This window comes from Nyctereutes procyonoides, unplaced genomic scaffold (assembly GCF_905146905.1).
Source record: "Nyctereutes procyonoides isolate TBG_1078 unplaced genomic scaffold, NYPRO_anot_genome, whole genome shotgun sequence".
Taxonomy (NCBI): Eukaryota; Metazoa; Chordata; class Mammalia; order Carnivora; family Canidae; genus Nyctereutes; species Nyctereutes procyonoides.
In genome coordinates this window covers 275,241-302,312 of record NW_026575017.1, presented here as the reverse complement: position 1 = coordinate 302,312, position 27,072 = coordinate 275,241, and the positions used below count along the sequence as shown (strand labels likewise).

The 27,072-nt window shown below is 46.5% G+C and overlaps 1 pseudogene; it reads left to right on the top strand.

Annotated features, from left to right (window-relative positions):
• The first annotated feature begins 11,745 nt into the window (after positions 1 to 11,745).
• Positions 11,746 to 27,072, top strand: part of LOC129520888 (60S ribosomal protein L12-like) — a 31,421-nt pseudogene continuing 16,094 nt past the window's right edge.

Genomic DNA, 27,072 nt, shown 5'->3' with positions numbered 1-27,072 from the left:
GTTGACCTGGTGGTTCTTTTCTCTTCCCAAAGCATGTCTACTTAATGGTCAGAGCACTGGGCCCATCCCAGCAGGTTGAAAGATCTCCTCAGCTGGTCTCTGCCTTTCCAACCGTCAGAGCAGAGACCTCCTCGTCCCTCCCAGGCCCCTTTTTCTCAGGACTGGCCATGGCTCACTGAGTCCCAAGGATGAGGTACTAGGATGTGAGATGCTGTGCGAGAACCAGGCCCAGGAGGAATTCCAGGCACAGAGCTGTGTACTTGAGGCACATCTGTGACATTAGCCATGTGGTTAGGCACGGGGGATTTGGGGTTCTGAAATGTTGTAAAAACCTGAACCTGCTCCAGGGACACTGGGTGAAGTAGTCCTGTGGATGTGACTTGCTACAGCTGACACCACTCAGGACCATGGGCATCCTCGTGAGGGCCTGTTCCTGATCCCCCAGTGCCTGCTTGTGGCCTCCTCTCCTCTGGTACACAGTGGAGCTTTGCAACATTCCGGGGTGGAGGGGGATGGCTTGGATGTGTGGGGAGGAGGAATTTGAGTATTTGCTGCAAATCCCTGTGCCCACGAATCTGTTGTGAAGACTCAAATGTAGAAATCCCCTTTTGCGGAGGGAAAAGCAGTGAACCGGATGTTACTATAGTAAGAGCTCTCCGGGAGAAGCCCTGAGTTGTGAGCTAGCACAGTCTTGACTGAGCTTCCAGGCTACAGCCTGCTTTTCTGCCAGTGGCATTGTCAGCATGGCCACCTTACCACTGGGTTCCAGGTTGAGGAGGAATTATTATCAGTGGTGCTCACTTGGCTTGAACCACCTTGTCCCCGAGAACTACTGCTACTTGGGGAAGTAAGATACATGTCTCCCCTCCACTCCTGTCTGACTCCCTCCTCGCCTGTCCCCACCTAAGTCCCCCACCATCTCAAGTTCTACCTTCCTCCAACACTGCTGCTAAAGGCCATGTAGAGGTTGTATGACAATCTCTCCCTGTCTTATTTGTCTCTTGATACAGGCCTGGTCAGTCTGAGTGCAGGAGCAAATAGCTTCTCACTTAAGGTGGTGTCAGTGAGGAGGGGATGCCAAGAAGAGCAGAAGTCCAGCCTCTGCCACCAGCAATCCAGTTAGTTTCCTGCCGCCCTCCCTGTAGAGGCTGAGAAAATTCACGTCATTCCACCTCAAGTTTAGCATTAGCACAAGTATCGCCATCTCAGGCCCCTGTAAATAAGAGCTGAACTTTACAGGAAAAACCGCAGAACACCCTTGACAGAGAGTCCCATATCAGAATGAGAACAGAGCTCAGAACACCCTTGATAGAAACAGAAAGTCCCGTATTGCAAAGTAAACAGAGCTTAAGAAATTCCTCTACCCCTTCTGCAAATCTCCTAGACCAGCTCATAAAAACCCAGCTGTAACCCCCCTCGGGTTCCAAGTCCCTGCTCCGCTGTGTCAGGTATACTTGGATCCAAGCTCGAACTTGTTAATAAACCCTCATGTACTTGCACCAGTGTCGGCTCCTTGGTAGTTTTCTCAGATTCGCAATCTTGGGCACAGCACTCCCTTGATATCCACTCCTGTGTCCCTGGATTTCCTGGTCATTCCCTGAGCTCTGGAACCTTAGCTGAGATGGGTTGATACCTTTCTTCACAACTGATATTCCCTGTCATGTCCATTATTTGGCATGATATTGGATAAGACTTACTTTTGACCTAAATCTTGGTCTCCAGTTCCACTATCATAAATCGTCTCAATATTCTTGGACAATTTCCAGAGAGTCCCACTTTCTTTCAAGGCCAGTATATGAAGCTCTTTCCAATGCAATGAGTCAGGGCCCAGGATGCTGTCGATAATAGGCCATAGGAGCCCTTCTCCACTAGTGGAGGAACAATCTATAACAAAGGGAGGTTGTGTCCATATACACTAACATTCTTTTCATATTTGTCTTCATATGCAAGACAAATATTAAGTTGACTATAAAGTAATAAATATGCCATTGATTCAGAAGAAAATAATGAGTTGCCAAGAATACAACAATAAGAAAATTAAAACCCAGAGTGGGATGCAAAATATACCCTTTCCCCACTGGCGTTATATTCTCAAGGCAAAGACAGACAAGAGAGCCCAGGGCCTGTCCCCTGTAGGTGAGGGAACCTATCAGGAGACCCTCACACAACTAGAGCAGCAAAAAGAACACAGGAACATGTAAGAGAATGTCTGTAATGACTTGGGACCTTAGAGCCCTCAGGGCAATTATGTACTTAATGTTGGTAGAGATAATCCTAGATGGATAATCACCCAGGGCAGTTGGCAGAGGCTAGCTCAGTGCCAGGTTGTGCTGAGATATCTGCAGAGGTGACAAGTAGATGTGGGGACTTGGGACCTAACCACCTTGGTTCTGTCCTCACTTCCTTGCATTGTGAATAAATGTCTTTGGAAGCTGGGTCTGCAATGGAAGTGGTGATCATGAGAGCCCCCTGTCCCCCCATTGGTCTCTGAACTCCCTTCCAAAGAGATTTTCCTTTTAACTAATTTCACAGATATTGGTATAGATCAGGACCCCTTCTGAGAGTGAGACTCAGCAGTATCATGGGCAGGCCTAAGGGATCCTAGTACCTAGAAATGCGACCTAGTGTGGTGGAGACACCAGCTCACTGTCAGAGTTTTGGATCATGGTGAGGTGTGTACCCTGGACCAGCAGGGGATGATGTGGGACCGCCTTGTGGTCCCTAGGCAGCTCATTAGTGAGAAGCATTCAAACAGCCTGGGCCTTAAGGCCTGGCCCAGTGCTCCCTGATGGGACTAAGCAGCTGTGTCCCCTCTGTCCTGGCAGAGACTCCCCAGGGGACTTGTGTGTGGTCTCAGCAGGTGATTTCTCCCAGAGCTCTCTCCAGGGCTGAAGCCTTGCCCATCCTCCTCAGTGTGTGGTGTGAGCTGAGCTCCAGCCTCAGGGCTCAAGGAGGGTTGGGCAGTCAGTGGATAGAGCCCATGTGCATGGATATTCTCCTGTGGCAGAGAGTGGAGGATAAAGGGCAGCCCAGCCCATTCTGCAGATCAGGAGCCAGGTCACCATGTCTGGACTCATGACCTCTTCATGTTCCTGTCTCACTGCACAGGTCAGGACAGGCCTCAGGGATCAGCCTGTATCACCCTTCTGGTTCAGAACCTAGAGAAAATTTATTCTGAACCTAGCTATTGCCTCATGTGTGTCTGCATCTGCAGGTTCCCTGTCCCAGCCTGTGCTGACCAGCTGCCCTCTCTGCATCCCTGCAGATGTACCTACACCCTGAGCAGTGTCGGCAGCTACTAAACATACTCGTCAAGGAGAATCCAGGGAGACCTCCCTGGTATTTCCTGTACTACTACTCAGACTCAACTACATGGTTGGGATTTGGGGTCCCCAACCACTTCTCTGGATCTAAAGATGCCTCAGCCAATGCAGGGCTCCTGTTCATCTCTGGGCTGCAGCCAGAGGACAAGGATGACTGTCACTGCTGCATACAGATCAAGGCAGTGGGAGCAGCTCCCAATATTCACAGTGTCTCAGATAAGGAGGGAGTGAGACAAATCTCTGGACCTAAAGATACAGAAGAAACTTACCTGGAGAGACACCTGGGGTGGTCTCTTCTGCATGATGACCTATCCTTCCACAGGTAACAGAAACAGCCCTGTAATGCACATAAAGTAAGAAAAAATCATATATCTCAGAGGATACAGACAGATGAGGGACTAGAGCCCCATTGCAAGTCACCACTCAATGTGGAGAAGATAAGGAAGAAATACGTGTCTACAACTGAACTTGCGGACTCCAGACATTCATCTACAATCAGTTCTATTGTCTCATTCCACAAAGTGTGACCTTGTGTCACAACTGATATATCCATAGCAGGTGTATTGACCACAACCCTGGTCAGTCACAGCCTCCTGTCTCTGAACTATTTCCACTGAACCTAGACGAGATCCTGCAGACTGTCCCTGACAACCTCCCCACCCCCTCCCTCCTCTTCTCCCCTCTGCTCCCCTGTCCCTCAGGCTTCGGTCTCTCCCTCTGACTCTTCAGCTTGGTCTCCATGTCAGGTTTCCAGAGAAAACTGGAAATGATCCTGCTGTATTCTCTTGTCTCGATAGTCCATCTCTAGGGAGGAGAATTACTGGAAGTAGAATTGCACGCAACCTCTCACATTCTCCTCTCTGCTCTCAGACCCTGGCTCCATTTTTTTTGGTACCCAACACCTCTAGTCAGTCTTCAATTTTTCTTAGAGGTTTCTCTATTTAGGGAGAGGAAGCATGCAGTGGTGGAAGGTAGATGGAGAGGGAGAGAGATTCTAGGAATCTCTGAGCTCAGTGCAAACTCTATGTGGGGCTCCAGCTCACTATCCTGGGAATAGAACCTGAGCCAAATCAGGTGTCGATGCTCAGCCACTGCACCCAACAGATGCCCACCCCCACTCTGTAATATGAAAATTTGAAAATATACAAAAAAGAAAATAAAGTCATTATATTTTCCTTAAAAGGATGTTTTAATCTATTGTAGGTATTCGCACATGGGATCTACTGATATTTATGTGCTTCACAATTATCTGATGCCCTCACTCATGGGGAATCTTGGAGAAATCCATGGACAAAAGTTCTCCTGCATATTTTAAGATATGCCATTATTTTTATTATCCTCAAATTCTCATTTCGATGAATACTCTGGACAACAGATCCACCACAGAAACTTTTTTAAAAAAGATTTTATTCATTTATTTATGAGAGACAGAGAGAGAGAGAGAGAGAGAGAGAGAGAGAGAGAGAGAAGCAGAGACACAGGCAGAGAGAGAAGCAGGCTCCATGCAGGAAGCCTGATGCGGGACTTGATCCCGGGACTCCAGGACCACGCTCTAGGCCAAAGGCAGGAGCTAAACTGCTGAGCCACCCAGGGATCCCCCACCACAGAAACTTTTTCTGCAGTACACAAAATCTCAGGCTGTAGCATTGTTTTTTTTTTCTTCATACACACAGATACAATACTATCAGCAATATATTTTCTCACTCCTGTCCTCGGCATGAACACATTGTATAGTTTTCTCCTATTGAGTGAAGTTCCTGGGTGCCAGTGGCAGGCTGCCTGGATCACAGTGTCTGTGGATTAGAAACAAAGGCAAGAGCAATGTAGCTGAAAGTAAATGTCTTTACACCCTGCAGCCCACTGATAGAGACCTGACACGTGCAGAGTGAGTTTCCTCAAGGAATTAATGGCTGCTTTAGTGCCTTATTGTTTATGTTTTATTACAGACTGAGAGTAACCTGAACAGCAGGTAGGCCCTGAAGGTCCCGACAGCCTTGCTTCCAAATTCCTTAGTCTTATACCGTCCCTGACCTCCACTCATTAAAAAGCATAGAATCAGTCACTCCTCACAAACACAGTGCAGCTTTCTGCCCGCAGGTCCTGTCCCTCTGCTATAATAAAATCACCTTTTCCAACCTTAAATATCTTAAAAAATTATTTCTTGACCATTGGGATCGACAATCCTATATCATTCCGTTAAGTCAAGACAGTAGAAGAGAGACAGAGTCTATCTGCCTCAGACTGAGGAAAGAGCACTCTTCAGATACTGTGCATTCACACCACTTCCTGAACACCTCGTATGTGCCCCACGTGAGCCTAGGTATATGGGACACAGATAGACCTGATGGAAAGGATCCTCATGCTCAGGGAGCTGACTATATATGGGGGAAGAGAGATGATACAGAAGTTAATCATATCATAAAGGAAAACTGTGTCCCAGGAACATGGGGAGGGTTGGTAAGGCAGACCTGAGATTGGAGGGTTAATACAGAACCCCAAACCTGATGTCCCATAATGACCTTCCAGTTCTCCACAGATAGTGTTGGAGCAGGAGGGGGTGTGTGTAGGTAACACCCAGGAGGGGCTGTGGACTCTTTCCCATTCAGACTAGGAGTTCTGGATACGAAGAATATGGGGACAAAAGTCAAGAGTCCTTGTGACATAGAGGAATTCAGGACTGCGGATGGGAGTTGGAAGGAGAGGAAGGAGTTGGGGGTTTGGGGAACAGTGTGGGGTGGGGTATCCACTAGCTGGGGCAGTGTGAAGACCAATTTCTGATGCCGGGGGACTTGATGAATGAGAACTGGGTGTCATACAATATGTTGGCAAATCAAACTCCAATAAAAAATACACAAAAATAAACAAAAACGAGAGGTTAAAACACAAATACATTTCTTTTTTTTTTTTTTTTGAGGGTCCAAGAACAGATTTTATTTTATTTATTTTTTTTAATTTTTATTTATTTATGATAGTCACAGAGAGAGAGAGATAGGCAGAGACACAGGCAGAGGGAGAAGCAGGCTCCATGCACCGGGAGCCCGATGTGGGATTCGATCCCGGATCTCCAGGATCACGCCCTGAGCCAAAGGCAGGCGCCAAACCGCTGCACCACCCAGGGATCCCCAAGAACAGATTTTATTGCAGGCACCCTCGGGCGAGGTTCCACAACTCACGGAGGGAAAGAGTGACTCAGGGAAGTTGCGCCAAGACAAGGTGGCAGGGGGTTTATGTAACGTTGTAAGGCAGAACGGTTTCCTATTGGTTGGCTCATATGCAAAGGAAGGATTGCAGTTCGGTCAGTCAAAGGTGACTTCCTCCTCTGGGGTTTGAAGGGCATTGGGTCCGGTTGGGGAAGTCCAAAGGAGAGGTCTAAGGGTCTGCGTCAAGCTGTCAGCAGGTCTTTGGTCCATTGGCGTCCCAAGTGGAGGTAGTGACAGGAACTTCAGCCATTTTGGGGTATCTGCCATCTTGAGGAGTTTCCCTTCCCGCCTGGCCCCAACATTCCGACCTTTTGTTTTATGTAATGGTGTCGGGGGGCGTCGACTCTGCTCTGGCTACTTCCTGCTGACGGTGGGGCGTCGTTGTAGGGGTAGTCGGATGTGGGCAGGCAAGAGTATGGGTGAAGTAAAAGTTGGTTGACAGATACCCGGGTGAGTTCTTGCAGGCGTTCCTGTAAACATCGAAACAAGCAAGGGGCGACAGAGATGAGAAGAAGGATTAGGCATGTGGGTATAATAAGAAAAGTAGTGCGAGGTACTGCTGCCTTTCATGCAGTCACATTCTACCACTTGGATCGGGGGGCTCAGGAGGAGTATGAGAAGGAGCCCTAGCAGGCGGAGTTTGGTGGGTCCCACCATCTGGGAGGTCCACTCAATACCTGTGGGTGCCCGTTTAAGGTTGTTGATGTGCACCCATGCCGTATTGTCCCAGCAATTTTGCCGCGGTTGGGGTGATGAGGATGACCGTGTGAGGTCCGGTCTATTGGGTCTGCAGGGAGCCTGGCTGCAGGTTTCTGAGAAGGACCTGATCCCCTGGGGAGAAGTCTCATGGGGAGGCTTCCTCGGAGGCATTGTCGGTCGGGGCCAGAATGACAGCATCGGCATCGGCTCTCAAGAGGGCCCGGAGGAGGGTAAGGTAAGGCAGATAGGATAAAAGAGGTGGAGGAATGGCCGGGAGGTTGTGGCTGATAAGGAAGGGCCGACCGTACAGTAACTCAAAGGGACTCAAACCTGATGATCATCGGGGGGACGCCCGGAGTCTGGTGAGAGCTATAGGTAACAGTGTGGGCCACGACAGGCGAGTCTCCAGGATAAGTTTAGTGAGTTGAGCCTTAAGTAGCCCGTTGGCCCTTTCCACCTTACCCGAAGACTGAGGGTGGTAGGGGATGTGCAGCTTCCAGGTAATGTTGAGGCTCTCGGCCACCTGTTGGGTCACACTGGAGATAAATGCCAGCCCGTTGTCTGACTGTAGGGTCCGGGGTAACCCAAACCTCGGGATGATGTGCTCAATGAGGATTGAGGCCTCCACATCCGCAGTCTCTCTGGCTGTGGGGTATGCCTCAATCCATCCTGTAAAAGTATCAACCAAAGTCAGTAGATAACGAAAGGCTTTATGGCGAGGCATGTGAGTGAAGTCCAGCTGCCAGTCTTCCCCGGGCTGATGGCTTCAGAGCTGATGGTTAGGCCCCGGCCTGCGGATCCCTCCCTGTGCATTTACGGCCGAGCAGGTTTTACAAGCCCTATGGACAGCCTCAATCACCTTAGGTAGGGATGGATAGTAAAACAGGGGCTGGAGAAACTGGTTCAGTGCCCTTGGGCCAATATGGAGAGATTGGTGGATGTCAGTAATTAGGGTATGGGCCAGGTTTTCTGGGAGGGCAATCCTCCCTCGAATGTAAATCCATCCTTTACCTTCTGCCTTTCCTCCCAGGGCCTGGAGGGCTTGAGTTTCCTTTATAGAGTAGGCAGGTCGGTGAGGGGTATTAAGGAAGAGGATGAGACGAGCTGAGGGTGAGGAGGGAGGAGAGGGGGACAAATGAATAGTTGCCCCTAGCTTTTGGAGGATATCCCTACCCAGGAGGGGCACTGGGCATGAGGGAATCACCAGGAATGAGAGAGAAAGGGAACTCATCCAGGCTACAAGTAAGGGGAGGTGTGGCCCTAGGCGTGGAGGGGTTCCCGTCGATCCCCATAACAGCGACCGGTGAGGGGCGAGTAGGTCCCGCGTAGGAAGGCAGAACAGAATAGGTAGCCCCCGTGTCCAGCAGAAAGGAGATGGACTTACCCGCTCCCTGGAGCATGACCCTGGGCTCGGCCTGGGGGAGGGGGCGGCCGAGCCTGGGCTCCGTCAGTCGTCCTCCAACCCGAGCAGCTGGAAGGCTGGACTCACCGGCTCGGGTCTTCCCCCGCGTCGAGGCGCCGAGGATTCCCCGAGGCCAGGGCAGTCGCATTTCCAGTGGCCCATCAAACGGCAGAGAGGGCACGGCCGAGTTGGTGCCCTCGGGTCGGGGCACTGACGGGCCCGATGGCCTTCAGCCCCGCATTTGAAGCGGGCCCCGGGGGGTGCGGTTGGTTCCCCCTTTCTGCTGGCTCCTGGAGCCGGCCGGCCGCAGGGCTGCTGCCAAGGCCTGGGTTTGTAGCCGAACCTTCTGCTGGAGTCTGGCCTGTCGCTTAAGCTCTGCGGCTTCCTCACGGGAGTTAAAGACCTTAAATGCCATTCTCACTAGGTCAGAAACGGGGGTCTGGGGGCCTTCCTCGACTTTCCTTAATTTTTTGCGGATATCTGGGGCTGACTGAGAGATAAAATGTGTGGCTAGAACCGTGGCCCCCGCGGGACAGGCCGGGCCCAAGCGAGTGTGCTGAATTAATGCCTCGGTCAGCCGGTTAAGGAATGGAGCCGGGTTTTCGTCGGGGGCCTGTATGATGTCTCTGATCTTGTCATAATTAACGGCCTTATTAGAGGCCGCCCGCAGGCCAGCGATGAGACATCGGACCGTGTGGTCGCGACGCCGGCGGCCATCTTGACCGTCTTGGTAACTCCGGCCTGGCTCTGTGGCTGGGACCGCCTGAGCACCGACTGGCATCGTGGCGTCGGTCAGGTGGACCTGATCAGCGTGTTCCCGGGCAGCAGCCTGGATACGTCCCCTCTCCTCAGCGGTGAGGGTGGTGGTCCGGATGACATGTAAGTCATGCCAGGTGAGCTCATAGGCCTGTGCCAAGTATTGGAATTCCTGGATGTAGTTGTCGGGATTGGCCGAAAAGGAACCTAAGCGTTTTTCTATCTGGGATAGGTCTTGTAGAGAAAAGGGCGCATGGACTCGGACAACCCCTTCAGCCCCTGCAACCTCCCTCAAGGGGCAGACCCCGTCCGGGGAAGAGTTTTTGGATCTGGTACGGACAGAGATAGGAGGGGAAGGGAGGGGGCTGGAAGGTGGTTGAGGTTCTGGGGCTCGGAGAAGGGGAACAGCTGGAGACGGTATGCTCGAGTCAGGGACACAGGTTGTTGGGGAGCGGGTTGGTAGGGAGGAGGAGACAGGTGTGGGGCCCTTACAGGGGGCCTGGAGAGATCTTCAGGAGGCTCTGCGAGGGGGGATAGAGGGGCCAAGTTGGAGTCTCTAGAGGTGGAGTGGGGAAGAGTCCGCGGGGGAGAGCAGGCTAAGAGTACTTGAGAGGTGGAGCAGCTAGAGCAGAGTTCTGGTCTGGAGCGCAGGGTCCAGAAAGCCTGGACATAGGCCACCTCGGACCATTTGCCTTGGCGTCTACAGAGATTATCAAGGTCCGTAAGTATCTGATAATCAAAAGTGCCTTCAGGTGGCCATTGCGATTGGTTATTCAGCCGATACTGAGGCCAAGCGACGGTACAGTAATGGATAAGGCGTCGCCTTCGTAAGTCCTGGTCTAACTCCAGAGTTCGGAGATTAGCCAGTAGGCATCCTAAAGGCGTTTTGGAATCGAATTTGGACTGAGAGGTTCCCATGGCTCCTTCCCTTATCAGCTCAAGACTTGGAGGAGGGCGTCCCCTCCACCGTGAATTGAGCTGCTGCTTACAGAAGTGGTTACCGTGGAGTGAGGACGTCTCCTTTACTCCCCGGAACCGCGGAGCCACCAGGTGGCGGAGGGTTTGCCCTGACGCGGCCGCGATTAGGACAGGGCGCCCCGGAGGAGGGTCGGAAACCAGGGAACACTTACCCCAAGGAGTCCAGTGGCCCCAGCAGAGAAAGAGAGCGGAGTCCCAGTCCGACGGAGGAGGAGAGAGCCTCCGTGCTGTTGCAGGGGCTCGATCTCCTCCCGGGTTTCGGCACCAAATGTTAGGTTTTTTGGTAACTAAATGGAAATGAGACCGCCAAGGCAAGCGAGGGTCCAAGAACAGATTTTATTGCAGGCATCCTCGGGCGAGGTTCCACGACTCACGGAGGGGAAGAGTGAGTCGGGGAAGTCGCGCACAAATACATTTCTGTGAGAACATGTGGAACTCATGTTCTAATGCCCAAGAGATGGAACCCATTCTGAGGGTCAGACCTGGCCATGCCAATGGGGAGGGAACTGGTGAGCCCTGGAAACCAGCTGGGCTCTCAGGGCTTTGGGCCTTGCCGAGGTGTGTGCCCTGTGACCAGGAGGGGGCGCTGAGGGACTGCCCTGTGGTCCCTACAGGGCTGCTCAGTGAGGACCCTTCACTCAGGGTGCCTGGGCCTGAGAACTGGGTTCTGAGCTCTCTGATGGGGACTCAGCATCTGTGTCCCCTCTGGCCTGGCAGTCTCCCCTGGGGGCCTGTGTGTGGTCTCAGCAGGTGCTTCCCCCCAGGGCTCAAGCCACCTCCATCCTCCTCAGTGTGTGGTGTGAGCAGAGCTCCAGGATCAGGGCCCAGGGAGGGGCTGGGCAGTCAGTGGGTGGAGCCCATGTGCTTGGACAGCCCCTCCTGTGGCAGAGGGGGGAGGAGAAGAGGAGGCCTGGGGCAGCCCAGCCCACAGAGGAGACCAGGGACTGTGTCACCCTGGCTTGGGATCTTTAATGTTCATTCTACTCTGTCAGTGCATAGGTCAGGACTGACCTCAGGGACACAGAGCCACTGTCATTCTATATCAGCTGGTCTAGCTTAGAGGTTTGAGGAAATTCAGTCTGGCCTCTGGTCCATCACCCGTGAATGTGTCTGCAGGTTCCCCGTCCCAGCCTGTGCTGACCCAGCCGCCCTCCCTCTCTGCATCCCTGGGAACAACAGCCAGCAGCAGCTGCAGTGGTGGCCATACACTGGTTCCAGCAGCCAGGAGGCCTCCTGAGTACCTGCTGACAGTCTACTGAGACTCATCAGTGCTGCAGAGTCCCCAGCCTCTTCTCTGGCTCCAAGGACACCTTGGCCAACGCAGGGCTCCTGCTGATCTCTGGGCTGCAGCCTGAGGACGAGGCTGACTGTCACTGTGTTACACACCATGGCAGTGGGAGCAGCTCCCGATACTCACAGCATCTCAGATAAGGAGGACGTGAGACAAAGACCCCTGGACCCACAGACATGGTCTGGAGCTACTTTTCAGAGAATCTTACCTAGAGATACATGCAGGGGGTGCATTTATGTAGGAGGTGTGGGTTCTTTCTTTTTTATATATATTCTATTTATTTATTTATTCATGAGAGACACAGAGAGAGAGGCAGAGACATATGCAGAGGGAGAAGCAGGCTCCCTGTGGGGAACCTGATGCAGGACTCCATCCCTGGACCTGGGATCACAGTCTGAGCCAAAGACAGATGCTCAATCACTGAGGCACCCAGGTGCCCCGAAGGTCTTGTTTCAGAAGATGAAAGAGAAAAACTAAGGATATGCCTGCAAAGTGACACCTCATAGGACATCCGAGGAAGACAGGAAGTGATGAGGAATCAGAGCCCAACAGCACACCCCCTTGAGGTCTGGAGAAGATGGACAGGGATAAATACTGTGTCTGCAACTGAACCTGCCACCCAGCAAATATTCATCCACAGTCAGTTCTATCATCTCAGTCCGTGAAGTGTGACCTTTGTCACTCCTGATGTACCCACAGCTGATACACTGTCTATAACCCTGGTCACAGACAGTCTCCTCTCTCTGAACCAGACACACGTGAATTTGGACCAGATCCTGCAGACTCTCCCTGACAACACCCCCACCCCCTCCCTCCTCTTCTCCCCTCTGCTCCCCTGTCCCTCAGGCTTGTCTCTCCCTCTCGTTCTTCAGGTCTGAGCTCCGTCTCCACCTCAGGACTTCAGAGAAAACCAGAAATGATCTTGCTGAAGTTTCCATTCCCCAAGGTCCATCTATGGGGAGGAGAATGACCAGAAATTGGGGCTGCATGTGACACCCTACATCCTCCTTCCTGTTTCTGTCACTCGACAGCACCTGCCTGTCTGATTCAGAGATGTTGTTACAGGGCTGCTCTCATATGAGTGAGTCCTCACTGCCTGGATCAATCCTCCCCCAGGCAGAAGGGCTTTGAGACACGGGCCTTGAAATCCAGGCTCCAGGACCTGAGATAAAGGGCATTCCCCTGTGTGTGGAGAAGTCTTAAAACGGACTGAGGGCCACTTGGCCTAATTTTGGGTCACACATGCACAAACATGCAGACATACACAGACACACACACACACTCAAACTCACCGCTGTCTCAACTGTGGTTGTATATTGTCCTGCGCTCTGCAGTGTTTGGGGCTTCTCCATCCATTAAAAGTTAGGCTAATCTGTGCTCACCTGCTGTCCTTGGTGTCACAATCTCCAGAAGACAGAATCCTTAGTAGCAGGGAACTCAAGTTACTGAGGTGCTGTGACAGCCAGGATGTGCTCTGAATACCTGTTCCTTGGGACAAAGCTGATCCTCAGGATTCCTAGGGAGAGTCTCTGTCCCCATGGGCAGCTCAGCCCCCACCATTTCTGGGCTCTAATCAGCGCCTGAGGCTGATCAGTACATTGATTCTGGGACCTCACCCTCAGGGCTGCTCCACCAGATGTAAGGCCCCCATGGATGTGGGACACACCCTCCCTGTTCTCTCAGGGCTGGGCTGTCACTCCATGAGTCTCACTAGGGACACCTCCAGCCAGGCTGGAGCTCTGCTAAATCATGTGTTCCAAATCAGGACTACAGGTCTGTGACCTCAGGAACATGGTCACTCATCTTCACCTCTCCACCACTCACAGGTGACCTATGACAGAAACTCTGGGTCCAGGTGGCCTTTGCCAATAGATCTTCATTATGTTGAGTGAAATAAGTCAATCAGAGAAGGACAAACATTATATGGTCTCATTCATTTGGCAAATATAAAAATTAGTGAAAGGCAATAAAGGGAAAGGAGAGAAAATGAGTGAAAATATCAGTGAGGGTGACAAAACATGAGAGACACCTAACTCTGGGAAACGAAGAAGGGGTAGTGGAAGGGGAGATGGGCGGGGGTGTGGGTGACTGGGAGATGGGCACTGAAGGGGGCACTTGGTGGGATGAGCATTGGGTGTTATACTATATGTTGTCAAATCGAGCTCCAATAAATAACTAAACAAACAAACAAACAAAACATTATTCTCCTACTCATGTGTGGCTGAATGAGTAATTGCTCTGTCCTGAACATGCTGGACCCAGGCCCCAGCTGTGCCCACCCCAGAGAGGATTTGGACCCGGAATTGCTCATCCTAGAAGCTGGTCTATATTTGCGAATTCCCCATGCAGAAGGCTGTGAAGTTCATACAACTGGGTTCTGATGGGGGCTCATGGGCACCACTTCAGGGTTCCCTACCTGCATGATCAGACCCATGATATAATCATAAGGTTATAAACAAAAGACAAGTGTTTTTATAAAATATTTATTGGTGTCTATTCAAATGAAAGCCATGGCCATTCCATTTTTAAAAACATTTTATTATTCATGATACACACAGGGAGAGAGGCAGAGACACTGGCAGAGGGTGAAGGAGGGTCCCCGCAGGGAGCCTGATGCTGGTCTCGATCCCAGGACCCTGGGATTTTGACCTGAGCCAGAGGCAGATGCTTAATTACTCAAGCCACCAGGTGCAACTGGACTGAGGTTTTAACCGCAACTTCCATTGCTATTCTCCATGCAGGCCACACAGATCTGTGAACAATATCTTAGTGATCCACCTACATCTTCACAGTGACATTGTCAGTGAGACTTAGTGTATTTGGGAAGGGTTTCTAACAAAGAACATTCATCCAACTACAAGTGCACGGTTGGTCAAGGAGGTGACCAATATGCAATCTCTTCCTCTGGATTCTTGTAAGAAATTCTCTAGCTGTCACATCTCCTGCTAAAACACCCTGGCACGTCTGCTCCTTGTGCTCTGAGGTCAGTGGCACACACACAACCTCACATGGCAGGGCTTCTGCGGACCTGTGTCCATGTAGGGGAGGACAGACCCTAGGAGGCAGTCACTGCCCACAGGGTGGGGAGAACTAATGTTTTAAACATGTGAAAACAGTGAGAGATGACAGCAATGTTGAGTGTGTAACCTTTCCAGGAATGCACACGAGGGCTTCCACCCACAACCTGGAGAATCCACTCCCTTGGTCTTCAGTATTTCAGGAAACTCAGAGAAGGGGAGGGATGCAACCAGGTGTATCTTATATAAGGAAGGTCTCAGTATCTTGTGCAGAAAAGGCCACTTGTACACGGGGACCCTTCACCCCTCTGGATGCAACAGTGATGTGAGACGAATTGGTGTAGCAACATCACCTCAAGTCTTTTGCCCGTTTCATGATTGGATTGTTTCTTTGCTGTTGAGTTTATAAGTTCTTTATAGGTCTTGGATACTAGACTGTTATCTGATACGTCCTTTGCAAATCTCTTCTCCCATTCAGTAGTTTGTCTTTTAGTTTTGTTGACTGTTTCTTTTATTGTGCAGAAGCTTTTTATCCTGATTAAGTCCCAAAAGCTGATTTTTGCTTTAGTTTCACTTGCCTTCATGGATGTATCTTGCAAGAAGTTGCTGTGGCCAAGTTCAAAACGGTTGTTGCCTGTGTCATCCTCTAGGATTTTGATGGAATCTTGTGTCACATTAAGATCTTTCATCCAGGCATCCCTGGGTGGCGCAGAGGTTTGGCGCCTGCCTTTGGCCCAGGGCGCGATCCTGGAGACTCGGGATCGAATCCCACATCGGGCTCCCGATGCATGGAGCCTGCTTCTCCCTCTGCCTGTGTCTCTGCCTCTCTCTCTCTCTGTGACTATCATAAATAAATAAAAATTTAAAAAAATTAAAAAAAAATAAATAAAATAAATAAAGATCTTTCATTCATTTTGAGTTTATCTTTGGGTGTGGTGGAAGAGAGTGGTCCTATTTCATTCTTCTGCATGTGGCTTTCCAATTTTCCCAGTACCATTTATTGAAGAGACTGTCCTTTTTCCAGTCCCTTTTCAAGTCTGCTGCTTTGTCGAATATTAGTTGACCATAGAGTTCAGGGCCCCTTTCTGGATTCCCTATTAGGTTCCATTGATCTATATGTCTTTTTTTTTTGTGCCAGTACCACTCTGCCTTGATGACCACAGCTTTGTAGTACAACTTGCAATCTGGCATTGTGATGCCCTAGCTCCGGTTTTCTTTTTCAATATTCACCAGGCTATTTGGGGTCTTTTCTGATTCCATGCAAATCTTAAGATTATTTGTTCCAACTCTCTGAAGAAAGTCCATGGTACCTTGCTAGCAATTGCGTTGAAGGTATAAATTGCCATTGACATTTTCACAATATTAATTGTTCCAATCCATGAGCATGGAATATTTTTCCATCTCTTTGTGTCTTCCTCCATTTCTTCCAGAAGTGTTCTGTAGTTTTTAGGGTGTAGATCCGTTACCTCTTTGGTTAGGTTTATTCCTAGGTTTCTTATGTTTTTGGGTGCAATTATAAATGGGATTGACTCCTTAATTCCTCATTCTTCAGTCTCATTGTTAGTGTTTAGAAATGCACTGATTTCTGAACATTGATTTTGTATCCTGCCACTTTGATGAATTGTTGTATGAGTTCTAGCAATCTTGGGATGGAGGGTTTGGGGTTTCTATATCCAGTATCATGAAGAGGGAGAGTTTGACTTCTTCTTTGCCAATTTGAATACCTTTTATTTCTTTTTGTTGCTTGATTGCTGAAGCTAGGACTTCCAGTACTATGTTGAATAGCCGTGGTGAGAGTGGATATCCCTGTCTTGTTCCTGATCTTAGGGAAAGGCTCCCAGTGCTTCCCCATTGAGAATGATATTTGCTGTTGGCTTTTCGTAGATGGCTTTTAAGGTGCTGAGGAATGTTCCCTTTATTCCTACACTCTGAAGAGTTTTGATCAGGAGTGGATTCTGTATTTTGTCAAATGCTTTCTCTGCATTTATTGAGAGGAGTATATGGTTTTTATTTTTTCTCTTATTGATGTGATGTAATCATTGATTGATTTCCGAGTGTTGAAACAACTTTGAAACCTAGGATAAATCCCACTTGGTCATGGTGAATAATATTCTTAATGTACTTGTTGAGAATTTTTGCATTTCTGTTCATCAGGGATATTGGTCTATAATTTCCTTTTTGGTGGGGTCTTTGTCTGGTGTTGGAATTGAGGTGATGCTGGCCTCATAAAACAAGTTTGGAAGTATGCCATCCCTTTCTATCCTGTGGAACAGCTTTAGTAGAAAAGGCATTATTTCTTCTTTAAATGATAGAATTCACATGGGAAGCCATATGACCCTGGACTTTTATGTCTTGGGACATTTTTGATGACTGCTTCAATTTCCTCCCTGGTTCTTGGCCTGTTCAGGTGTTCTGTTTGTTACTTCCTTCACAGTTATGTTAATTGTGGTTCTCCAGAAATGCATCCACTTCTTCTAGACTGCCTAATTTTTTGGCTTATAGCTGCTCATAATATGTTTTTAAAATTGTTTGTATTTCCTTGGTTTTGGTTGTGATCTCTTTCATTCATGATTTTATTGATTTGAGTCATTTCTCTCTTCTTTTTTAATAAGGCTGGCTATTGGTTTATCTTCTTATTAATTCTTTCAGAGAACCAACTCCTGGTTTTGTTGATCTGTTCTACAGGTTTTCTGGTATCTATTTCATTGAGTTTTGCTTGAATCTTCTGCTTGGTGTAGGCTTTTTTGCTGTTCTTCTCCAGTTTCTTTAGGTGTGACATTACCTTGCATATTTTGGTTTTTGCAAATTATTGAGAGATGCTTATATTCCGATGTGTTTCCCTCTTAGGATTGCTTTTGCTGTATCCCAAAGATTTTGAATGGTTGTTTCTTCATTTTCATTAGTTTCTCTTTTGAAGCTCATGGTACCTTAAGCATTTTGAGGAATAGTTCCTAATAATATTGTGTATTTGTTCTACGGAAATTGGTCTATTTAAGCATTTTTGGACCATTTTATTATTCTTAATTAAGTGTATCTGTTATTTATTATTAATCCAATTTTTCCATTATTTATTTTTGTCCACATTCCATTACTTATTTCCATATTTGAGTATCATACATTTTTGTTTAAAAGTTCTCAAGAGTCCCACTCAGTGCCTGTCACCCAGTCACCCCAACCCCCTGCCCACCTCCCTTTCCAGCACCCCTTGTTCGTTTCCCAGAGTTAGTTGTCTCTCATGTTCTGTCACCCTCACTGATATTTCCCACTCATTTCTTTCCTTTTCCATTTATTCCTTTTCACTATATTTTATATTCCCCAAATGAATGAGACCATATGTTTGTCCTTCTCTGATTGACTTACTTCACTGAGCATAATACCCTCCAGTTCCATCCATGTTGAAGCAAATGGTGGGTATGAGCACTAGGTGTTATTCTATCTGTTGGCAAATCGAACTTCAATAATATATATATATGCATATATATATATATATAACAAAAATTAATAAACAAAAAAAATAAAAGTTCTCAAGAGGTTTATCTTTCTGTCTGCCTGCCTGTCTGTCTATCCCCAAAACACAACGTGTCAGCTCAAGAGGTTTATCTTATTTGTCATTGAAAAGCCTGTGCAGCACCATTGTGATTTAAATACAGGTCATCATAGTGTGAACACCAGGAGGCTCTGGGCAATTGAGATTGACAAGAAAGAATGACTGATGCCAACCTTCTTCACATGTGAGAAAGGCCTGAACCTGCGCCAGTGGGATATGGAGTGGTGACTCCACTCATTTGAGTGTCTTCTGTGCTGTGACTCTATAACCCCCTGGTGAAACCGAATGGTGGCTTTTTCCCAACCCATATGGAAACATACATCATCTCTTCCTTCTTTCTGTGACTAGAGCCATCATCAGTCCAGAATGATGTAGGGAACAGTCATGGGGAATGAGACCACATATGTCATGAGTGACTCCATTCCCAAGAGCAAGAGGGAAGAAGGAGCAAGACTGTCCCCAGATCTCATGGTGGTGCCCAGGAGGCTGTGCTGTCATATTTCCTTCATGGTTTAGTGCCCAATTGTGACCTAAAATGCACATAAGAAAACCACTTGCTACCCAAGTGTAGCTCAGAGAGAAGATACTGCACTCACTTATAGGATGTGGTGCCCACCAAGCCACCCCCACACCACGTGGGATTCCAGAACTCCCACCTATTTCTACTCTGCACACATGAGCACCAAGAACTACACAGTCAGCATGATTAAGGTCCCTTTTCTGGTGACCAAATGTCAGAGAGGGCAACTATGGACACAATCCTTGTGATGGGAAGAAGAACTGGGGGTGTCCTGAGAGGAGTGAGGAGGAGGTCCCTCAAATCAGAAGACTAAGGTGAGTGGCAGATGACAAGTTGTTAAGTTCACAGGGACTTCTCTGACCTGACAGTAGCCTGAGTTGTATAAGAATCAATCTTCTCCCAGGTTCATTATATCCATCCAACATCCACATGCCCTCAGCCATTCACTCCAGCACATTCTGCAGGTTCCTCAGACAGCTCTCCTGTGGAGGGGCAGGTGCTCTGTGCCTGGAAACCTACAATGATCCAGGCAGAAGAGGTCCATTCCCTTTGCCTTAGATGGTCCTAGCTCACCCTGCACTTCTTGCTTAAACTTCGTTCCTCTTCTGAGCATCTTCAAAATTTGTGCTCCTATGCCTGCACCACGTTTTTCTATGACAGAATTTAATAATTCTTTCTCCAACTTCTCCTTCTTACACTTGTGTTTGTCTAAGACCAGAAGTAGAGATGGCCAGACATGTGGAGTAGATATATGGGAATAGGCCACTACCTCATATAGCAAAGAGGCATCTTCGCAAGGGAACCTTAGTTTTGTTGAAGGTCCATGTATCTTCCCAAGAATCCTCATTCAGAATCTTCCTCACTTGGAGAGTTCAGAGGTGGGGCAGACCCACACATCTCAGGGGAGGACTGCTGGACTTTGACAACATCCTTCCCTAAAGAATCACTTAGATGGTCCCCATCCTCCTCAACATGAATTACCCTTATTTTCACAATCTGACCTTTTTGTTATTCATATGTCATATCACATCTATACCTATGTATTTTAGATATTTATATACAGTTAAGATACTACCAAATATATGAAAATGATGTACCTTATGAATATCTGGCTCTCACTCTAGAGACTCAATACTGAATAAATTCTGCAACTTCTTGATTTGTAATGGAAAAAGTTTCAGCAGAGGAACATATGAATAAAAAAATAAGGTATAGCTATGCGGGAAATAATTTATAACGAGAAACTTATAGGTTACTCACTGCACGATTCCAGCATAAATAGAAAAAAAGATGCCTAATTGGAGTGATATATGCTTTTTATTCTCTACCTTCAAATAATCCAACAGTCCGAGGTGTGTAGCAAAGCTTGAGGGGTATTCCTCAGATGTCATTGTTCTCAGAAAAGGGGAATCATGGCCCAGTGAGGACATGGGGGAGAAGTTAGAAGCTGAAGGAGGGAGTGGGAGCTGGGGAACCAGCCGAGAAAGGCTGCTTGTAGGGAGGTCGGTGTCCTCTCCCAGGGACCACCTCCTGAGGAAGCAAAGATCTGGAAGCATATTTCTCCTCTCCGTCCAGTCACATTCACTGGGTCAGGTACAAGAGGGCATCTCCTTCTTCACTCTACCTATTAATCCTTCATCTGCATCAATCAGAAGATTCTTGGTCCTTGTAAAATACATGTTTCACAATGGATTCCATAGGTTCTGGAAAACACAAATCAGGTGTATCTCAACCTGAAAAAGAAAAGCTTTAGGGTTTTCTATTATCCCCATAAGAGGTGGAGGCAGCACCCATTCTATTTAGTCATCTATTTTCTTCTGGGCATACAGTCAATCATATGAGATTGCTTATTTTAAGGTCATGGATGCAGAACTCCTTCTCATATTCTTTCCTGCTTCGTTACTTGTTCCTACTCTTCTGAAATAGGGAACAAACTATATCATCAACCTTCAATGGGATCTATCTAGTATCTCCTACAAGAGTTCAAGTGGTAATAACCTATAACAATCGGGTAGTTTTGTCTATATCAAAAATGAAGAAGCCCAAAAAAGATACTAATAAACAATTCCATTTAGGATAGCATCAAAAAGAATAAAATATTTAGGAGGGAATATAACCAGTAGGAAAAATAAACTTGTAAACTGAAACTACAAAGATTTTCAAAAATTAAAAGATTTAAATAATTGAAAGGAATGGATGCTGTATTTTGTCAAGATCTATAAAGAATTTATTAAACTCAGCAGCAAAGAAAGAAACAATCCAATCATGAAATGGGCAAAAGACATGAACAGAAATCTCACAGAGGAAGACATAGACATGCCAACACGCACATGAGAAAATGCTCCGCATCACTGGGCATCAGGGAAATACAAAACAAAACCACAATGAGATATCACCTCACACCTGTGAGAATGGGGAAAATTAACAAGAGAGGAAACAACAAATATTGGAGATGATGCGGAGAAAGGGGACCCTCTTGCACTGTTGGTGGGAATGTGAACTGGTGCAGCCACTCTGGAAAGCTGTGTGGAGGTTCCTCAAATAGTTCAAAATAGATCTGCCCAAGACCCATCAGTTGCACTATTGAGGATTTACCCCAAAGATACAGATGCAGTGAAATCCCAGGACACCTGCACCCCGATGTTTCTAGCAGCAATGTCCACAATAGCCAAACTGTGGAAGGAGCCTTGGTGTCCATTGAAAGATGAATGGATAAAGAAGATGTGGTCTATGTATGCAATGGAATATTACTCAGCCATAGAAACGACAAATACCTACCATTTGCTTCAACACGGATGTAACTGGAGGGTATTATGCTGAGTGAAATAAGTCAGTTGAGGAAGGACAGACATTATGTGGTCTCACTCTTTTGGGGAATATAAAGAATAGTGAAAGGGAATAAAGGGGAAAGGAGAAAAATTGAGTGGGATATATCAGAAAGGGAGACAGAACATGAGAGACTCCTAACTCTGGGTGGTAGAAAGGGAGGTGAGTGGGGGGGGGGGGCGGGTGACTGGGTGATGGGCACTGAGGGGGGCACTTGATGGGATGAGCACTGGGCCTTATTCTATATGTTGGCAAGTTGAACACCAACAAAAATAAAGTCATAATAAATAAATAAATAAATAAATAAATAAATAAATAAATAAACACAGTGACAATGGACTGGATGTCTTAATATAGTGCACCTACAAACACCACCATCCAAATACATCTCCACACTCGATACCATCCTGTCATTGGGCGCTGCCCCTGGTTTAATCCCTCAATGTCTCCTGGTCATCCCCTCTTGTTCCCTGTTAGGTAAGTTGTTGGACAACAGCTGTTCATTGGACTCAGATCTTAGACATACAATTCCAGTGAATTCCATGGATATGTGAACAAAACATCTAGGCTAGGTTTCAATGTACATAGAGTGCAGGACCACGAGAGTTTGAGTGCAGGGGAGGTCAAAGAACCCCTCAGAAGTGAGGAAAGGTCCATTTAGAGTAATGTTCTCTTGATAGGAATCATCTTGCTGAGTAAGTTACAGAATGAGCCTAAAAAACACTAAGCACATGAGACAAACAAATTAGAATTTCTGGCTAACATTCAAGGGAAATTTTGAACTCAGAAAAGTCAGTAGGAGTGGGAGACACATTTCGCCTGGTGGCATTATATGGTCATAAAATATAGGCTGAAAAGCCTTAGCACTGAGAGCTATGCCCTGACAGGAAAATATATAGGCAACAAGAACAACAACAAAAAAACACACAACAACAACAACATTCAGATGAAAGACAGAACATGAGAGACTTCTAACTCTGGGAAACAAACAAGGGGTAGTGAAAAGGGAGGTGGGCCGGGGGTTGGGATGACTGGGTAACTGGGACTGAGGGGGCACTTGACGGGATGAGCAATTGGCGTTATTGTATATGCTGGCAAATCGACCTCCCTTAAAAAATATATACAAAAAGAAGACTAATCTTAGGGGAAAGGCTCCCAGTGAGCCTTTCCCCTAAGATCAGGAACAAGACAGGGATGTCCACTCTCACCACTGCTATTCAACATAGTACTGGAAGTCCTAGCCTCAGCAATCAGACAACAAAGACATTAAAGGCATTCAAATTGGCAAAGTAGAAGTCAAACTCTCCCTCTTCACTGACGACATGATACTCTACATAGAAAACCCAAAAGCCTCCACCCCAAGATTGCTAGAACTCATACAGCAATTTGGCAGCATGGCAGGATACAAAATCAATGCCCAGAAGTCAGTGGCATCTCTATACACTAACAATGAGACTGAAGGAAGAGAAATTAAAGAATCAATCCCATTTACAATTGCACCCAAAAGCATAAGATAACTAGGAATAAACCTAACCAAAGAGGTAAAGGATCTATACCCTAAAAACTATAGAACACTTCTGAAAGAAATTGAGGAAGACACAAAGAGATGGAAAAATATTCCATGCTCATGGATTGGCAGAATGAATATTGTGAAAATGTCAATGTTACCCAGGGCAATTTACACGTTTAATGCAATCCCTATCAAAATACCATGGACTTTCTTCAGAGAGTTAGAACAAATTCTTTTAAGATTTGTGTGGAATCAGAAAAGACCCCGAATAGCCAGGGGAATTTTAAAAAAGAAAACCAGATCTGGGCGCATCACAATGCCAGATTTCAGGTTGTACTACAAAGCTGTGGTCATCAAGACAGTGTGGTACTGGCACAAAAACAGACACATAGATCAATGGAACAGAATAGAGAACCCAGAAGTGGACCCTGAACTTTATGGTCAACTAATATTCGATAAAGGAGGAAAGACTATCCACTGGAAGAAAGACAGTCTCTTCAGTAAATGGTGCTGGGAAAATTGGACATCCACATGCAGAAGAATGAAACTAGACCACTCTCTTGCACCATACACAAAGATAAACTCAAAATGGATGAAAGATCTAAATGTGAGACAAGATTCCATCAAAATCCTAGAGGAGAACAAAGGCAACACCCTTTTGGAACTCGGCCACAGTAACTTCTTGCAAGATACATCCACGAAGGCAAAAGAAACAAAAGCAAAAATGAACTATTGGGACTTCATCAAGATAAGAAGCTTTTGCACAGCAAAGGATACAGTCAACAAAACTAAAAGACAACCTACAGAATGGGGGAAGATATTTGCAAATGACGTATCATATAAAGGGCTAGTTTCCAAGATCTATAAAGAACTTATTAAACTCAACAGCAAAGAAACAAACAATCCAATCATGAAATGGGCAAAAGACATGAAGAGAAATCTCACAGAGGAAGACATAGACATGGCCGACATGCACATGAGAAAATGCTCTGCATCACTTGCCATCAGGGAAATACAAATCAAAACCACCATGAGATACCACCTCACACCAGTGAGAATGGGGAAAATTAACAAGGCAGGAAACCACAAATGTTGGAGAGGATGCGGAGAAAAGGGAACCCTCTTACACTGTTGGTGGGAATGTGAACTGGTGCAGCCACTCTGGAAAACTGTGTGGAGGTTCCTCAAAGAGTTAAAAATAGACCTGCCCTACGACCCAGCAATTGCACTGTTGAGGATTTACCCCAAAGATACAGATGCAATGAAACGCAGGGACACCTGCACCCCGATGTTTCTAGCAGCAATGTCCACAATAGCCAAACTGTGGAAGGAGCCTTGGTGTCCATCGAAAGATGAATGGATAAAGAAGATGTGGTTTATGTATACAATGGAATATTCCTCAGCCGTTAGAAATGACAAATACCCACCATTTGCTTCAACATGGATGGAACTGGAGGGTATTAGGCTGAGTGAAGTAAGTCAATCGGAGAAGGACAAACATTATATGTTCTCATTCATTTGGGGAATATATATAATAATGAAAGTGAATAGAAAGGAAGGGAGAAGAAATGGGTAGGAAATATCAGAAAGGGAGACAGAACATAAACACTCCTAACTCTGGGAGAGAAAGTAGGGGTGGTGGAAGGGGAGGAGGGTGGGTGGTGGGGGTGAATCTGTGACGGGCACTGATTGGGGCACTTGACGGGCTGAGCACTGGGTGTTATTCTGTATGTTGGCAAATTGAACACCAATAAAAAATAAATTTTTTATTTAAAAAAATAAAAAAATAAAAAAATTAAAAAGACTATATTTAAAATTTTTTAAAAAGAACAATTCATATAGAATTATTACAAGGTGTGAACCACCTTGGTACCCTGAGAACCTGATGACCCTTACTTGTTTCTTTCTTTTTTTTTTCAATTTTTTATACTTATTTTTATTTTTTTATATATTTCTTTTAATTGGAGTTCAATTTGCATATATAGCATAACAGCCCGTGCTCATCCCATCAAGTGCCCCCCTCAGTGCCCTTACTTGTTTCAAGATGATGATAGACATGTAATGACCTCAGGCACCTGGAAGAAGCAGCTCAATGTCAGATAATTCTGAAATATCTGGTAATATGAGCACATGCACTACATCATGTATTTAATATCTGGAGGCCATTAGTAATTTGAGAATAAGTCAGGGCCAAAGGCGACAGGGGGCACCTCTTCATTCTCCTGTCCTGGGCAGTGACCTTTATATGATCCAGTTGCACAGTCTGGACACCATTCCAGGAGTGTTGGGTGGTGTCAGAGGGGATGGTGGCCTAAGCATGTTAGCGCAACAGGGGGCGCTGTCGCATGGGTCCTGTGAGGACAGACATTTAAGAAAATACACAAATTCTTGCAAACTGGGCAGGCAGTGTCCTCAGTGATGTGTGTTGTGCTTCACAGGAGTCCCTGGAGTCTCATGAGTTCTCAGTTCTGACTCACTTTCTCCAGTCACATTTCGTCCTCAATCCCCATGGAGTCATTTTCAGAACTGATATTCAGGAAGGAGGAGACAATCCCATACCTGGGTAAATTTGCACTTTAAAAAAATCACCAGTATTGCTACCTGGTACCTGGGTCTAAGGTGAGAGACCCTTGAGGAGCGGAGGATAGAAAAGCTATCAGTTAATCCTCAGGGAGTAGAGTACTGGGGCTTCACTGTCCTGTCCTGATTCTTCCCTTTACCTCCTCCCTCATCAAAAGGAGTTCCTTTCAGTGATGAGGGAAAAGATGCAGATGCAGAGGGAGGTCATTTGTATTCCCTTGCTCCCTTCATTTGCACAGGATGGTCATCACCCCAGTCTTCCTGTTGCCTTATGGATTCAACCTTTTCTTCAGGGGACTAAACTAGAATATGCTATTCTTTCACCCTTGGTAACTGATTTTCACATAGAGAAATAAGATATTCATATTTGCATCTAATTTGTAATCAATATATATATAAATATATTTGTAATTATATTTCATAAAATATGTAAGCATTAAATATATATGTTAAACATATAATATATTATTTTTAAAGATAATAATTCAAACAAGAGAGAGAGAATGTGTCGGGAAGGGCAGAGGGAAAGGAGAGAGAGATTTTAGCAGATTCCAAGCTGAACAGATAGCTGAGAACAGGGCTAGGTTTCAGGTCCCCGAGATCATGACCAGAGCCACAACCAAGAGTGGGAAAATTAAACAACTGATCTGCCCGGGCACCCCGAAGGAAATACATTTTAACTAGCCTCTTCATTATCCTAATGCCTATGATGATTCTCACAACAAAATTTAAATCAATACTTGTGAGAAAAAAATGACAGATACAGGGGGACTCATATAGCAACAGCAGAGTGAAGAACACAGTAACACACAAGGTAATAAGGGAAACCTATGCAGAAGTGTAATGAGTTGTGGAATTATGGGATACTCTGGGGACCTGTCACCTTTAACACTGGATTTAGATGGCCCTAGGTTGGTAATCACCCTGGGCTCTGGCAGAGAACAACTCAGTGCCAGGTTATGCTGAAATCCCTGTAGAGGTGACAAGTAGATGTGGGGAATTGAGACCGAACTTCCTTAGTTCTGTCCTCAATCCACTGGACCTGAACAAAATGGCTTGTTTTTTGGAAGCTAGTTTGCAACATGTATGGATTCAGGCTGTGTGTTCTCTAGACCTCCAGATGGGATCATCATAAGGACTTTTACTACCAACCCTGGTGTCGCTCCAGAGCAGAGTTATTTCCTCTTCGCTAAGTCATTAGAAACACCGGTATATTTGGCTAACTTCATAGGCAAATATTATAGCAGCAGAACACAGACACTTGGGGTTTTAGGAACACGGGAGCCAATGGAGAGCAGCTGGTGCCATGACTGGTATGGTAGCACATTTAGTATCATCTGGCTGACTGGAAATGTGATGTTAAATGTCTCTAAGAGAAGATGTGTCCCATTTCCCCTTAATAATGACAAATATAAAACCTAAG